This window comes from Malus sylvestris, chromosome 10, assembly GCF_916048215.2.
Source record: "Malus sylvestris chromosome 10, drMalSylv7.2, whole genome shotgun sequence".
Classification (NCBI taxonomy): domain Eukaryota; kingdom Viridiplantae; phylum Streptophyta; class Magnoliopsida; order Rosales; family Rosaceae; genus Malus; species Malus sylvestris.
The window spans coordinates 19,048,423-19,063,646 of NC_062269.1; the positions used below are offsets into that span (position 1 = coordinate 19,048,423).

General features: G+C 37.7%; 1 long non-coding RNA gene across 2 annotated transcripts; it reads left to right on the forward strand.

Moving 5' to 3' along the window:
- Positions 1–10,433: 10,433 nt before the first annotated feature.
- LOC126587450 (uncharacterized) lies at positions 10,434–14,792 on the forward strand. 2 transcript variants are annotated; one of them, XR_007611073.1, is made up of 3 exons: positions 10,434–10,530; positions 13,550–13,860; positions 14,583–14,792. It is a non-coding gene; the product is annotated as an uncharacterized LOC126587450 (long non-coding RNA). The 2 variants fall into 2 exon arrangements; XR_007611074.1 differs by lacking the exon at positions 10,434–10,530 and having other exon boundaries at positions 13,428–13,694; positions 13,783–13,860.
- The last annotated feature ends 432 nt before the right edge of the window (positions 14,793–15,224 follow it).

Genomic DNA, 15,224 nt, shown 5'->3' on the forward strand with positions numbered 1-15,224 from the left:
TTCAGTGGACCTTGGGCTCGTGATGGGGCTTGCTGCCCCATGCCATGGCCACGATGGGATTTTCCTCGATTTTGGCTGTTCAAAGTTGTCGCGTCCGCTTCAAGAGCTGCGTTTGAGCCGGTAGGTCGAGCTTGATGATTCTTCATCAAAAGTTGATCCTACTTTTCAGCGAGAAGTAGCAGATATCAAATCCGAAAATTTGGTGAACTTATGTGCCCTATATTGTTACTGCAGAACAAAAAACTACCTCAACTATTGGTGTCATGACACTTTCATATCTCATCTTTTAAAATTGACAATGTCATACCGCATCTTACGAATTTGTGATAATGTCATACCTCTGTCAGTTTTTCTGTTAATTTCTCTGTTAAATGCTAACGTGGCCCGACACGTGTCCCATTCACTAATCCAATTGGATTAAAAATTAATAAAAAAAAATTTAATAATTAAAAAAAAAAAATATATATATATATATATATATATTACATCTTTATCACTCTCTCCTCTATCTCTCTCCTCCCTTTCTCGCCACTCTCTCTTTTCTGCAACCCAAAACCCCTTCCCACTCGTCCTCCACCACCCTTTCTCTCATATCTATCTCTCTCTCCCCCCTTTCTCCCCTCTCTCTCTTCTCTGCAACCCAAAAGACCCAAACCCCGGAGGAACAAACCCACCTTCCCATTGCAGCAATTGTTGTCACAATTCGAAAACCCCAAAACGAAGAACCCAATATTGCTCGACTACTCCGCCTCCCTCATCCTGCCACCCTCGATCTGGAGATCGCAACGATACTGTTCCACGACATCATTTTTTAATCCAGCTGGATTAGTGATTGGGACACGTGTCGGGCCATGTCATCATTTAAGAGAGAAATTAACAGAAAAGCTGACAGAGGTATGACATTGTCACAAATTCGTAAGATGTGGTATGACATTATCAATTTTAAAATATGAGGTATGAAAGTGTCGTAAGACCAATAGTTGAGGTAGTTTTTTGTACTTTACCCTATTTAAGGACGACGCTACAAGCGTGTGACGACCTGTCCCAAAATAAAATGTATTTTATCCCCGAAAGCGTGGAAACGGACCAATTCCTTCACCTTCTATTCTCTTGGGTTAAAATGAAAATGTGTAGGGTTGTTTTGCGTCTAATGGGTAGCCTAAACTTGCAGCCCAATAGGAATTATGGCAATTTAAAATTGCCCAATCCGGACCAAGACACACGCACACTCATACACACGTGCCTTCTTCCCTCACACTCTCTATTGCTCTCGAACTCTCTCTTTCTGTGCAATTTTGAGTTTGCAGCTCCCAAACTCTTCTAAAACCTCACGGATTGTTTCTAATTTAGTCATCATCGTCTTCCTCTCGACTTTACGAGTCTGTCCATGCCTATAGTTGAGGGAATAGACGACGGGAACTTGGGAACCTAAAACTCCGGCGAGAAACAAAGTATAACTCCGTAGTAATCGAGGGTGATTCACTTAGTTTTAAAGCTTAATAAGGTAATTACTCATCTTATCTAACATATTAGGTTAGTTTCGGTTGAGTTTGGACGTCGAAATAAGCTTGGTAGTGGGATTGCAGGGATAGCCGGTTTTTCAAGAAAATTTTCGACCATTTTCCGGCCATTTTTCGTTGGTTTTAGGACGTAAAAGTGGTAAGAACTTGTTCTTTTTGCTCAGAGCTTCATTTTGGTATAAAGTTTGTGAAATTTGGTTGAAAAATGATGAGGATATTGAAGTTCAAAGTTTTTCCAGAAACCGGCGAGTGCAGCGGTGACCGGCGCCAGAATTCGCGAACCAACGAATGAGAATGAGAATATTCCATCAATTTTGAAGGAATATACTAACGGCGTCAGGTAAATATAAATGTATATATTGTTATTTAACGATATATATTGCTAAAAGATGGAGAAATTAATTCAAGACTTGGAAGATGAGTAATCAGCTGCAAGGGGACCTAAATCCTTTCTAGAAGGCCTATCCCTTCTCCTATACATATGCCGCACCAACCTTTCTAGAAACCTTAGAAAGGTGGCGCCTTTGTCCATTCTAGAAGCTTAAGAACCTACCATAAGACATTCCTTCTAGAACCCCTAAAAGAGTGCCGCACCTTTCACCTTCTAGAAGCCCTAAAAATATGCGAGAAACCCTAGTTCTTTTCCCCCTTGAATTGGGTCGAGCCTTTCCTTATTCCCCAAGTCTTGTTCCGCAAACCCTAGGCCTTTCCCCTTCAGAAATTATGAAAGCCCTAGCCTATAAATATATGTTTTCAGCCATAATTTCGCACCACCCCCCATATAATTCTACACCACATTCAACCGCATACACAAACCAATTCACACCCTTTGCCGCAACTTTGGAGAAGAAGAAGCTTTGTTATGGCTTCCATTGGAGGAGGAGGACCTTGTCCCGCAAGCCACCTACAACCATTGGAGTTCTAAGAGTTCTTTCTTCCCTTGTTTTAGTTTCAATGTTTATTTCAATTTTCTTTTCAATTGTTATGAACATGTGTAACTAAGTTTTTCTTAGTTACAGGTGAATTCGAAGCCATGGACATATGTTTTATTTGAATTGATTACCTTTAGTTATTGTTTCGTAAAACATGAATGTGATTTACTTATCTGTTTGATTCATAACTTATTCTTGTGTGTTGATTAATGATGCATACTTAGTTTGCATGCATGAATTTGATGCTAAAATATAAGGGAGTTTCACCTAATAGTTACAAACTTATATTTACAAGTAGTGAAGGTTGCTCTAGTCACAATTATGTTAAGTAAATTCTTGGCAAGAGTATCATGCAGTTCATAGTTACGAATGTCATGTCAATGCTTATGATTTTCATAGAACGTAATGATCTTTGATATGTATCTTATCATGTTGTTCATATAGGGAACTTGATAAGAATAATTTGGTTGCGATGCGTTATCCATCCAATTCAATGAATTAAGGAAAATCTGAGAGTTAATTTGTGCATTCATGATTAATTTGGGGCATTGTCATTCATGGTTTGAAGAAACAATACTGGAAATCAATTTACGTGCATATGTTTCATGTGTGGAGAACGACCCTCTAACTAGTTTTTCACCCTTGAATTCACGTTAATTTCATTTTAACTTACTTGGTTTGCTGCAATTTACTTAGTTTTGTCAAATTCGTCCAAAAACCCCCCTCAGTTCTTATTTGGTGTCTTAGTTTAGTTAATTTCATTCAAATATGTCCCCATTTAGTATTTTGAGTCAAGTTAGTTTAGAATTCGTCCAAATCACTCTTTAGTAGTTGTTTTGAGTCTTTTTAACTTAGGTTTTCTGTTTTGAGTCAATTTGGTTAGTTTTGAGTCATAAGAGTCTAGTTTTCTGTTTTTGAGTCTAGTTTAGTGTTTTAAGGTTTAAATTGAGTAAATTAGCATCCCTTCTAATCCCCGACCTAAAACGATCCCTACTTACATATACTACAATCATAGGGTTAATTTTAAGTGTTGGAATATTTCACATCAATCATAGATGGGTCAAGACGACCACCTGGTTTTTAGTTGTCACCAGAGGAAGCTGCTGACTGGAAATTTTTAAACAGTTATTTCAGAAAAGATTTATGCCCCCAGAATATATTGATTGTAAGAAGCAAGAATTCACGCACTTAAAGCAGGGAAAGATGTCAGCTAATGAGTATTATCGGAAGTTTACTGATTTGTCTCGCTATTTCCTTGAGATTGATACTAATCTTGTAGAGATGTTTCGTCGTTTTAGACTGTGTACTAGAAAGAAATGGCGTTCCATGGCGACCATGCCTCCATGTGCTACATATCAGGAGTTTTATGAGATTCTATTGCGGGTTGAGGATTCTGAAAATATGCCCAGTGACAGTAGGGAAGAGGAAGAAAAGGATAATAGTCAGAAGAAAAATGATAATAAAGATAAAGGACAATCATCACAAGGACCTCGTAAGACGCAGAGTTTTAAGAAGAGTGGCACTAGTTCCAGTTTTTCTAGTGGGGGTTTGAGTGCTATTGTGCCGAGGAGAGGTGGCAAATTTTCCAGAGGTTCCCGCTTCCAGAGACCGAGAAACTCTAGTAGTTATGATGGTCCTTTTTTACACAGATGTAATAATCGTCATTTTGGGGAGTGTCGGCAAGGTAACAAAGGATGTTTTACTTGCAGCCAGATGGGGCATTGGGCTATTCATTGCCTACATAATCAGCTGAGGCCCCAGCCACATTTCTTACTACCACCGGTACCGATTCAGCAGGTTCTAGGGACTAGTGGTTATACCCAGACGGGTCATGGGGGTGCTTATCACTATCAGGGTGATATAGCCCCATATTCTGGAGAACAGTATCAGTATCCACAATCTGTACCAGCAGAGTGGCTATGCTCAGTATTCAATGGGTTATATGCCGTATCAACCATATTCAGCTGGTATATCACAAGGGTATTCTGATGGACAATTCCAAAACGTGGAAGTTGCTTCTAGTAGTGCAGGATCATCGAGGTAGCCTAATCAGCCTGGTCGAGGTACGCAGGGATGTGGAAATCAAGCTAATAGAGGTCGTGGAGGACGACAGCAAACACTGGGTCATATTCACCATATTACTCTATAGGATGCTCAGAACAATCCTGACTTAATCATGGGTATGTAGAATTGATTGTGGTGCTACACATTCCATTATTTCTCATACGTTTACTCACACAACACAACCTCATCCCACACTTCTCGGGTATGAGTTAAAATTTTCTATGCCTAGAGGTGAGACGTGTTATGTTAGCTGGGTGTATCAAGGATGTCCTGTGTTAGTGGAAGATGTTGTTATGCTAGCTAATTTCGTTCCATTAGATATCGTTGATTTTGATGTTATTCTGGGCATGGATTGGTTACATTACAATCGTGCCAATATGGATTGTTACGGTAAGACGGTTACTTTCCATCGCCCAGGCTTGCCTATGGTTACATTCGTGGGTGAGCGTAGTGGAGTGAGGCACGGTGTTATCTCTGCCATGAGGGCTAAAAGGTTCTGGAAGAAAGGTTGTCAGGGATATTTGGCTCATGTGGTATTAAATGATAACACTTCTAGCAGTGTGGAGGATGTACGAGTAGTCAGTCATTTTCTTGACGTGTTCCCTGATGATCTACCTGGATTACCGCCAGACCGAGATGTGGAGTTCACTATTGATTTACTTCCAGGTACATATCCTATTTCTTTAACTCCTTATCGAACAACTCTTGCTAAATTGAGGGAATTAAAAATTCAATTACAGGAATTGGTTGATAAAGGTTTTATTCAACCTAGTACTTCAACCTGGGGAGCACCAGTTTTATTCGTACGAAAGAAAGACGGGACTTTAAGGCTATGTATTGACTATCGACAATTAAATTGGGTAACAATTAAAAACCGTTATCCATTGCCGCATATAGATGATTTATTTAACCAGCTTCGAGACACCTACGTGTTTTCTAAGATTGATTTGAGGTCTTGTTATTATCAACTAAAGATCAAAAGTGAGGATGTTCCTAAAACGGCTTTTAGGACTCGATATGGTCATTATGAGTTTCTTGTGATGCCATTCGGGTTAACTTACACTTGCAGCTTTTATGGACTTAATGAATCGAGTATTCCAGCCATATCTTGACAGGTTCGTCATTGTCTTTATTGACGATATTTTGGTGTACTCTAAGTCTAAAGCAGAGCATGTTCGACATCTCACTTTGGTATTGAAGAAATTGAGGGAACACCAATTATATGCTAAGTTTAGCAAGTGACAGTTTTGGTTAGATCAAGTAGCATTTTTTGGACATGTTATATCAGCCCAAGGTATTCATGTGGACCCTCAGAAGGTAGCAGCTGTTGAAAATTGGGAGCAGCCACGAACCGTCACCGAGGTACGGAGTTTCCTTGGCCTAACATATTATTATAAACGGTTCGTTAAAGATTTTTCAGTTATAGCATTACCACTGACGAGGTTGACTAGAAAGGCTGTTAAATTTGAGTGGGATGATAATTGTGAGCAGAGTTTCTAGCAACTAAAGTAATATCTCACTCACGCACATGTTTTAGCGCTTTCAGATGATAGTGGTAATTTTGAGATTTACAGTAATGCTTTGTTGCATGGTCTGGGTTGTGTGTTGATGTAGCATGGTAGGGAGATTGCTTATGCTTTGCGACAGCTGAAACCTCATGAGATGAATTATTTTACTCATGATCTTGAATTAGCAGCCATTGCTTTTGCCTTAAAGATTTGGAGACATTACCTTTATGGAGAAAAATGTAAGATTTTCACGGATCATAAAAGTCTTCAGTATCTTTGCATGCAAAAGGATCTTAATCTTCGCCAGCGAATGTGGATAGAATTGCTCAGCGATTATGATTGCACGATTGAGTATCACCCTGGTCGTGCAAATGTGGTATCAGATGCACTTAGTAAGAAATCTCAAGGCCGACTTAATGCCTTATATACTTGTTGTATCCCTTTTCTCACAGATTTGAGATCCACATAAGTGAAATTAGGGGTGGAAGATCGATAGAAAGCTTTACTTGCTAGTTTCTAGGTGAGACCAATTTTAATTGATCATGTGCTCGAGGCTCAAATGAATGATGAGGAAACTCAAGAGTTAATTCAAGCAAGATCGTAGAGGAAAAAGAAAGACCTCAGGATTTGAGAAACTGACGGTATGCTTATACAGGAGAAATAAATGTATGTGCCAAATAATGCAGAATTAAATAAATAAATTATTGATGAAGCGCATATATCAGCTTATGCGATGCATCCGGGGAGTACTAAAATGTATAATACCATTCGACCATTTTATTATTGGCCTGGTATGAAAAGGGAAATGGCTAAATATGTGAGTAGATGTGCAATTTGTCAACAGGTCAAAGCTAAGAGGAATAAGCCTTTTGGGCTAATGCAGCCACTTCTCGTTCCTCAATGGAAATGGGAAGATATTACCATGGATTTCGTGTATAAGCTTCCTTATACTTGAAATGGTTATGATGGTATTTGGGTGATAGTGGATCGGCTTACTAAATCAGTGCACTTCATTCCAGTATGGGAGAAATATTCTTTAAGCCAATTAGCCGAGTTATTCATATCAAAGATTGTTAATACCACGGGGTTCCGGTTAGTATCATTTCTGATCGGGATCCTAGGTTCACTTCTAAAGTCTGGGTGGCGTTTCAGGAGGCTCTTAGTTCGAGATTACTTTATAGTACGACATATCATCCATAGACAGACGGGCAATCTGAGAGGACTATTCAAATGCTAGAGGATATGCTATGATCTTCTGTATTGCAATTTGGTGACACTTGGCATATGCGTTTGGATTTGATGGAATTTGCCAACAATAATAGCCATCACTCTAGCATTGGTATGTCACCTTTTGAGGCACTCTATGACTCCTTTATACTGGTCAGAGGTTGGTGAAAGAGTATTAGTGGGCCCTGAGATTGTAGACGAGACTACATAGAATATTCAGGTAATTAAATCTAACATGAAAGCAGCCCAGGATCGACAAAAGAGTCTAGCAGACAAACATGCTACTGATAGGGTGTATAAGGTTGGTGATTGGGTATTTTTGAAGCTATTACTATGGAAAGGTGTTGTACGGTTCGAGAAAAAGGGTAAGTTAAGTCCTAGATACATCAGACCGTACCAAATCACCGAACAAGTCAGTGAAGTTGCTTACAGGCTAGAGTTGCCTCCAGAATGATCTAAGGTGCACGATGTGTTTCATGTTTCTATGCTTCGCCATTATGTCTCAGATCCATCGCACATGATACCTCCTCAACCTTTGGAAATTAATCCATATTTGACTTATGACGAGGAGTTGGTGATGATTTTGGGTTGGAAGGATAGGGTTTTGAAGAACAAAATTATGCGCTTAGTAAAAGTTTTATAGAGGAACCATTCGGTGGAGGAAGCCACCTGGGAGACGATGGATTAGTGGGTTGTTGTATTATTATATGAAATTTCGGGGATAAAATTTTCTTAAAGGGGGTAGGCTGTGATGACCCATCCCGGAATAAAATGTATTTTATCCCCGAAAGCGTGGAAACGGACCAATTCCTTCACCTCCTATTCTTTTGGGTTCAAATAAAAATGTGTGGGGTTGTTTTGGGTCTAATGGGTAGCCTAAACTTGCAGCCCAATAGGAATTATGGCAATTTACATTTGCCCAATCCGAACCAAGACACATGCACACTCATACACACGTGCCTTATTCCTTCACACTCTCTCTCGTTCTCGAACTCTCTATTTTCGTACAACTCGAGTTTGCAACTCCCAAACTCTTCTAAAACCTCACGGATCATTCTAATTTAGTCATCATCGTTTTCCTCTCGACTTCCCGAGTCTGTCCATGCCTATAATTGAGGGAATAGACGACGGGAACTTGGGAGCCTAAAACTCCAGCGAGAAACAAAGTATAACTCCGTAGTGATCGAGGGTGATTCACTTAGTTTTGAAGCTTAGTAAGGTAATTACTCAACTTATCTAACATATTAGGTTAGTTTTGGTTGAGTTTGGACATCGAAATAAGCTTGCTAGTGGGATTGCAGGGATAGCCGATTTTTCAAGAAATTTCCCGGCCATTTTCTGTTGGTTTTAGGACATAAAAGTGGTAATAACTTGTTCTTTTTGCTCAGAGCTTCATTTTGATATAAAGTTTGTGAAATTTGATTGAAAAATGGTGAAGATATTGAAGTTCAAAGTTTTTCCAGAAACCAGCAAGTGCAGCGGTAGCCGGCGCCGGAATCCGGCGAACCAATGAAGGATAAGGAGAATATTTCGTCAATTTTGACGAAATATACTAACGGCGTCAGGTAAATATAGCGGTATATACTTTTATTTAACGGAATATTCCCTAACGCTGTTAGGGAATCCGTCAATGTACCAAGCACGTGCCTAAGCATGGGCGCGTGGGACGTTGAAAAATTATTCTAAAAATATGGGGATGTTCATGGGGTTAAGTAGGCCATGATGGTATATTCTTTCACCCCAATTGAGCAACGTATGAGAAGTTATTACATAGTATTGATTATGTGCTTAAAAATAACGTTAAAATAATTGTTTCACATATAAGTAAGACGTTTTCGGAGGACGAACGCAGTCAGGCGAGACTCGGGGGTTACGACCCTGCCACATACCAATGAGTGGGCTTTTGATTTCCCATATATGTGTGTGTGTGTGTGTGTGTGTGTGTGTGTGTGTGTATGCTTTACGTTTTCCCAGAAATTGATTTAAATGGTTTTATGTTTAAATGACATGTCGTATGCATTACATACTAGAATATACATTAGTATAGTTGTGCATATTATTACTCAACACTGTGAACACTCAGGTAAGCTTCAGGTGAGTATATATATTGATGGTGATTGCAGTGTGTATGGTTATGTTTAAATGCATTTAGTGCTCATTATCCTGCACCCCGGTGTTAGTGCTCTGCCCGAGGCCAGGGCCAGCTTTCACATGATCGTTCACCTCTTACACTGCATGCTCCCAAGGTGCCAGCCTGTCGTACAGACCATATTAGGTGGTTCCGACTCGTATGTGACTTGTAATATTTCGCACAGCCTTCACGTTATTGTAACACTTGAGTGTATTTATTTACACATAGCATGTCGTACAGACCATCTTAGGTGGTTCCGACTCGTGTGCAGGACTTGACTGATGAGTTATAAACTCAGCTGTACAGGTCACATTAGGTGACTCCAACTCATATGTCATTTTATATTGATTCATTTTACTTGGCTTACTTATGCATGTGGAGGTGATTGACATGGCATACATGTGGGTTTTGCTACTCTCAAGCATGGTTCTTATTTATACGTAATACTATTTTTTGGGAAATTATATGGGTTTTACGGTGAGGGGTTATTACTTTGGAAAGATAAATTGTTTTGAAAAGCTTTGTTTTTGCCCACTCACACTTTCTGTTTTGTGCCCCTCCATGTTTTAGATAGAAGTGCTTGCTGGTGCCCATCCATTAGTGTAGGATTTTTTTATGACCTGAATAATTAGTAACTAGACTTCTGCACTGCATTCTGATATCTATGCTCTGGTCATGTGTGTACCTATACTCTATACACTTCCACTTGCACTAATTGACTAGTGTAGAGTAAATTAGTTAGTTTGGTTTTTGTTTGCTCACACTTTTATATTACTATCACTTCCACACCGCACACATGGCTACATCACCCTCACATAATGGTCAACATGCCTCAATTTGGGTCGGGGTGTGTTAAGCGTGTAGGTAAAAACCGTTCATGAAACAGAGTTATAACGAATAAGATATGAACAAGCGAAGTTAGGGGCAAAATGGTAATTTTTTGAGGGAGTATTCTAGAAGCCAAAGGCTTCTCTTCTTTTTTTCTTTCCTCGATTGGCAAATGCAGCAAGGGTGGGCTGTGTTCTTATCCCCCTTAATTCTTCTTCACTCCAAAAATGATAACTTTCTCATACTGTAACGAAATCACGCACGGTCGAAGGCTATGTATTCATAGCAAAACCCTTTTCAATTTGATACCAAAACCATATGTTGGAACAAAGCATGCTCATATATCGAAGCCAAGAAGTTTCGATAGTTTTCGTGGGTTTTTCGCCGATTCTAGCCAACCTCGCCGAAGATGGGTCTCAACCCAAGAAAGAAAAATACTCCTCTTATCATGCACTTCTAGGTTATGTAAGTGGATCTTTCGAATTCCAAGTTTCATTTTCAAACAAGTTTGAGATTGAAGTGTTTAACTTGAAATTTCGGGGTTCTTGTTGAGGATTTGTGGTGATGAAGTTGATTTAAGAGCGTAGTAGCAAAGTGGCAGATTGATAAACTTTGGAGGAGTCTGGAGGTGAGAACCCAAGAAACCCTATCTTATTTTCTTTTTGGTTCTAATAGATGAGTTAATTTATGCTAAGTTCTTGGTGTAAGTTGAATGAATTTGTGTGGATTTTTAAACTTGTAACTAAAGTGGCAAAGAATTGGTTTAAGTTGATGAGTAGGCTTGCCATGAGCCTCATCTTGGATTTTGGGTGATCTTTGGTTAATTTTATTCATGTTGGACTCGATGGAGAAATTATAAGAAAGTGGTGGAACCTGGTTATGTATATATAATTCTTTGTTGAGTATTAAGTAAGTGTATGACTAAGTAGGGTTTGTTCAATTTCTCTTACAGTTGGTGAACTACGATTGGCTTGATCCCTCCAAATGGTAAGTAGGCAATCTAATGAGAAGTTAGATGCAACCATAAAATAAACGAGATTAAATTTTAGTGGAAAATCGTTACAAAAGAAAAGTTAGAATGGTTATTAACATAAAGGGTAACTATGACATTTTTGGCCTACCCCTAAATGTAAATTCCAAAATAAATTGGCGGGGCGTTACAAATTGTATCAAAGCAAATTATCCTACCTTACAATGTGAGAAATTATTGAGTTTGTGGAAGTGAATTATGAATTTCATTGATACTGAATTATTTCATAAGTTCTATGAATAATGAGGAATTTATGTGGAAAGTGTAAAGTGTGAATCACAATGAATTGAATTGAATTGAATTGAATGGGAGTAGAAAAATTTTAAAATGTCGTGTTTCATGTTATAGCTTCAAAGATGAGCGCTTGATTAAAGTCTCGGATTAATCTTGAATTGGGTTGATATTATGTTATGCATTATGAAAATTTTGAACGTTAAGATGATTGTGAAATTGTCACAAGTAGATGGAAAAGTCGTTTTATACATGTGCAATTGAGAAATGTTGAATTGGGCAAAAAGGGCCCGTGGATGTTGATTTGGGAGGAAAAGGCCCGTAAATGTTGATTTGGGGGCAAAAAGGGCCCTTGGGTGTGGAATTGGGCGAAATGACCGATAGAATGTGGAGAAATGGTTGAACGGTAACAAAGGCCCAATATTTTCGGGAGAAAGCTCCATGTGTGGGTTGCAAGAATGAACTATGAATGTGATGAGTATGTGTGGGAAGGTATATTTGCCAGGTATATTATGATCCTTTCTAGTTTATTAGTCACTTATTGAGATTAAAGAAAAAGGTGATGAAATTGTTGTGTTGCCAATGATGGTGAGTAATTGTAATTTGAAATTGCAATGATTTTGGCCAGAATTTCCAATATTTGATTTGCCAATTTTGATCGTTTGGCTTGAAATTCTAATATTTATTTAGCCAATGAGGATTGCAGCTTGATGTTTGATATTTATTTTGCCAATGTGTATGGCTAGAATTTCTTATATTTATTCTGCCAATAAATGTGGCTGGGAATCTGAGTATATGGGTGAGAATCACGATGATTTATTTGTTGATTTCTTTATTTTGAGCTTGAATAAACTCGTATACTGAGTTTATGATTTTATTCACAATAAATTACTGAGTTTATGATTTTATTCACAATAAATGGAATGGTGGGAGTAATTTTAACCCATTTTCGTTAATCGATGGTAGAAATCATTGTTTTGCCAATGATGATTATGGCTACAAATTTTAAAATCTTATGGCCAATGATAATTATGGTTGGAAATTTTAATATTTATGAAAGTCATGATGATTTCATGAACGGGAATGAAATCACAATCCAAGGCTATGATTGGTTTAATATATAGGGGTGAAAGAATGAAGGAAATAACTGTGACCTAGCTATTGTGTCACTCTGATAAAGATTTCCCAGTTGTGCGACATGTATAATGTCTTTCTTTGACTTTTTTTTACATTTGAGGAAAAGGGTTGATGGGGGAAAGCTCGTAATTGCAAATTTGGTTGAATTTGATATTGTGGACGGAACTGATGACGCACGCATATTTTATGGCTATATGATTAATATGGTTAGTTTGGTTCACGTGAGGATATGAATGAAATTATAGAATAAGATTTTGATTCCGTTCAATATTGACGGTACTGCGGATTGGTTTTAAATACCTTATCCTCACTCAATGATTGAAATCTCGAGGACGAAATTTATTTTAGTCGGGGTCGAATGTATACCTTGAAAAATTTAAGTATATGAATTTGATATTCATAATTATGAATATGTGGAGAAAATCGAAAATAAATTGATTCATGGTTATGAAATTCGAATGGGAAAAATAAAAAATCCCACATTCGAATTTTCTGATTATTTATGTCGTATAATTTTTCGTTAAGTGGAAAATGATGAAAATGCCCCAATTTGGTTAATGTAATTATATGATCACGTATTCTATCCTCATATATTTTATCGTATTTCTTGATATATATGTAAATAGAGGGCGACCCTACGAGCGTATAGGCAAAAAACCATTCGTAAAACGGAGTTATAACAAATAAGATATGAACAAGCAAAGTTAGGGGACAAAATGGTAATTTTGGTAGGGAGTATTCTAGAAGCCAAAGACTTCTCTTCTTTTTTTCTTTCCCCGGTTGGCAAATGCAGCAAGGGGGGGGGGCTACTGTGTTCTTCTCCCCCTTAATTCTTCTTCACTCCAAAAATGATAACTTTCTCATACAGCAACGAAATCACGCACGGTCGAATGCTATGTATTCATACCAAAGCCTTCTTCAATTTGATGCCAAAACCATAGGCTGAAACCAAGCGTGCTCATATATTGAAGCCTAGAAGTTTCGACGGTTTTCGTGGGTTTTTCACAGATTCTGGCCAACCTCGCTGGATATGGGTCTCGACCCAAGAGAGAAAAATACTCCTCTCATCATGCAATTCCAGGATATGTAAGTGGATCTTTCGAATTCCAAGTTTCATTTTCAAACAAGTTTGAGATTGAAGTGTTTAACTTGAAATTTCGGGGTTCTTGTTGAGGATTCATGGTTATGAACTTGATTTAAGAGCATAGTAGCGAAGTGGCAGATTGATGAACAACTTTGGAGGAGTTTGGAGGTGAGAACCCAAGAAACCCTATAATATTTTCTTTTTGGTTCTAATAGATGAGTTAATTTATGTTAAGTTCTTGGTGTAAGTTGGATGAATTTGTGTGGATTTTTAAACTTGTAACTAAAGTGGCAAAGAATTGGTTTAAGTTGATAAGTAGGCTTGCTATGAGCCTCACCTTGGATTTTGGGTGATCTTTGGTTAATTTTTTTCATGTTGGACTTGATAGAGGAATTATAGAAATTGGTGGAACCTGGTTATGTATATATAATTCTTTGTTGAGTATTAAGTAAATGTGTGACTAAGTAGGGTTTGTTCAATTTCTCTTACGGTTGTTGAACTACGATTGGCTTGATCCCTCCAAATGGTACGTAGGCAGTCTAACGAGAAGTTAGATACAGCCATAAAATAAATGAGATTAAATTTTAGTGGAAAATTGTTACAAAAGAAAAGTTAGAATGGTTATTAACATAAAGGGTAACTATGACATTTTTGGCCTAGCCGTAAATGTAAATTCCGAAATAAATTGGTGGGGCATTATATGTAACAACTAGTTTTTTCATGGTACCTGTAGAAAAATTTCAATCCCATTAGTTCTTCATTTGTACCAAATCATTAAATCATTGCATATTTGTTTACATAGCATTCTCAAGTTCTTGATTGTGAATGGAACATTTGGTAACTATGGAGCATGAGGGTCTCTACTAACCGAACTGGGTCTCTGCTTGTAGGTTGAGCAGGGGTAAGTTGCGATTTCTACAGAGGAGGAGACGGAGGACTGCGTAAAACTAGGGTTTCTTCCTTTTTTTAATTTTAGTTCAGATTTTATGTTTTTTTTCAGTTTTATTTATCTTTAATATTAGTTAAAATCCAAATAAGCATTCATGTCATTTAATGAATAAGTAAGAACCATTGGATGTCATGTAATCGAAAGGCTTAAATAGAGTGTAAAAGTATTTGTAAAAATATTTGTCCTTTGATCCTATCCCATATATATATATATATATATATATATATTATTGTACCAAAACATGGGTACATTCTTCAAAACCACACAAAAAAAGTAATAGATATTAGGCTTAATAATATTAGTAAATTTCTTCGATTAAACTTAATATGGATATATTCTCAAATCAAAAGAAAAAAATGTACCCATATAAGTTTAAAAATGGATTACAAAAAATTGAATAGATTTTATATATAAAAAAATGGTACATTTTACATATAACATGACACACCCCTACCTGGAATGTCCACTAGGACTCCGAATCAAGCTGTGTTAGCTGACACCTGGAAGGTGACGAAGCCATAAAGTGTAGTGATATGGAAAATGTGAATAAATTTAAACCTAAAAGTACCTAAATATAAGAGTG